Genomic DNA, 2,500 nt, shown 5'->3' with positions numbered 1-2,500 from the left:
AGGATCAAAATGTGTCATTTAGAAGAAACATTTTCAAAAAGTTTTTAAAATCTTGTGGGTTTGCAACTCATAAGAGCGTCACTTTCAACGTCCCCGGTATTGGATTGAGTTTCTAAAAACAACCGTGCACACCGAGGTTAAACTTTACCGGCTCCACTCCGACTCGCCGCTCGCCCACAATTTGTTTGCAACGAAACATTTGTTTTTAATTTTGTTGGTTTGAAATTGTTTTGAAAAGGTTCTTTAAATCTAGTGGGTTTGCAACTCATAAGAGCGTCACTTTCAACGTCCCCGGCATTGGATTGAGTTTCTAAAAACAACCGTGCACACCGAGGTTAAACTTTACCGGCTCCACTCCGACTCGCCGCTCGCCCACTAGTCCGAAGGCAACAAAACATTTGTTTTTCATTTTGATGAAAATTTCTGTTTTTAAATCTTGTTGGTTTGAAATTGTTTTGAAAAGGTTCTTTAAATCTTGCGGGTTTGCAACTCATAAGAGCGTCACTTTCAACGTCCCCGGCATTGGATTGAGTTTCTAAAAACAACCGTGCACACCGAGGTTAAACTTTACCGGCTCCACTCCGACTCGCCGCTCGCCCACAAATCCGAAGGCAACAAAACATTTGTTTTTAATTTTGATGAAATTTTTTGAAAACATTGGCTTGGCAAGCCCCAATCCGCGACTATCCACCCACCGCCACCCCACACGGGTGGTTGTTGTTGCGAAATGAGGTTGTGGTCGACATGCCCGTGCATTTGAGAAGGAGTTCCTAGCACTCCATGCTCTCCCATGCCAAAAAAAAGCCTAGACAACCCCATTTCGCAACTTTCCACGCCTTTTTTTTCCTCCCTCACCCATGGCGGCGGCATGGTGGCGGCGGCCGGATTCCGGCCACCACCGCCATGGGTGGCAGCCCCCCGACCCCGACACCAAACCCATAATACCGAGGCAACATATCGAGGCAACATGACATGGGTGTGGCGTGGGGGAAGGGGGCTGCAGCTAGGAAGGCATGGGCTGCCATGCATATGCAGGCAACACACACCCCCCTATATAGCATTTTATGCATTTAGCCCTTTGACAGGAAGAGACATCACCTATGCGCGAGGAGTCATAATGGGCTCTAAATAATTCAATACAAGGTATTTGGACGTGATTTTTTGCAGGGATACTAAGAAACATGCAATCTATGATGGGAAAAAGTTTCATAAATTTTTGAAGTCGGGAAGTATTTTTTATTATTTTTAGAAGTCGTAAAATTGAAAAAATCATTAAAACAAATCCGGGAGGAATTTTTTAGTTTTGTAAGTTGGAGAAGGTCCTAAAAATCATAGACTACTTATGGGGAGCTTATTGTGCGAGGAAATTTCAATAAAAACGGGGTTTGACAAGATTTGAAAAATTCTGTCGACATTTGAAAAAACCTGGAACCATGCTGCCGGCATGCTGCGCACATGCTGCGCGCAGGCTGCGCGCATGCTGCGCGCAGCCTGCGCGCATGCCATGGCAGGACAAGTTTCGCTAGCCTCACTGTCGACAGATGCGCAAGCTGCGCGCACGCTGCGCACAGGCTGCGCGCATGCTGCGCACAGACTGCGCGCACGCTGCGCGCATGCCATGGCAGGACAAGTTTCGCTAGCCTCACTGTCGACAGATGCGCAAGCTGCACGCAAGCTCCGCGCACGCTGCGCACAGCCTGCGCGCATGTTGTGCGCATGCTGCGCGCAGGCTGCGCGCAGGCGCCGCGCATGCCATGGCAGGACAAGTTTCGCTAGCCTCACTGTCGACAGATGCGCAAGCTGCGCGCACAGGCTGCGCGCACGCCATGGCAGGACAACTTTCGCTAGCCTCACTGTCGACAGAATCAGCACGCTGCAAGCAAGCTGCGCGCGCGCATGGCAGGACAAGTTTCGAAAAATTCTGTCGACAGGCTGCCGGCATGGTGCGCGCACGCTGCCGGCATGCTGTGCGCACGCTGCCGACATGCTGTGCGCACGCTGCGCACAGGCTGCCGGCATGCTGCGCGCAGCCCATGGCAGGACAAGGTCCGAAAAAATCTGTCGACATTTTTACGCCGTGGTAGGCTTCCGCTTCGCGTCACTTTGTCGACATTCAAGCCTACCATTTGTATTGAATTTTTCAAACCTTGTCAAACCCCATTATTCAAATGTCGAAAAATTTTGTCGACATTTTTACGCCATGATAGGCTTCCGCTTCGCGTCACTTTGTCGGAATGCATCGCATGGCGAGGTAAGGCCACGGCATGCCAAGGCGAAGGCAACGCATGGCTTGAATGGCTTGGTCAAGGCCACATCATGGGCACGGCATGCCAAGGCAAGGCGAGGCAAGCCATCCTTAGCCTCGCCTACACTCACTTTCTCGGAATGCATTGGATGATGAGCAATTCCAAGGTAAGGCAACGCATGGCTTGAATGGCTTGGTGTAGGCCACAACTTGGGCATGGCATGCCAATGCAAGGCAAGGCAAGGCAAGCCATCC

Source organism: Prunus avium, unplaced genomic scaffold (assembly GCF_965620075.1).
Source record: "Prunus avium unplaced genomic scaffold, drPruAviu1.hap1.1 HAP1_SCAFFOLD_28, whole genome shotgun sequence".
NCBI classification, from domain to species: domain Eukaryota; kingdom Viridiplantae; phylum Streptophyta; class Magnoliopsida; order Rosales; family Rosaceae; genus Prunus; species Prunus avium.
Note: the sequence above shows the minus strand (reverse complement) of the source record.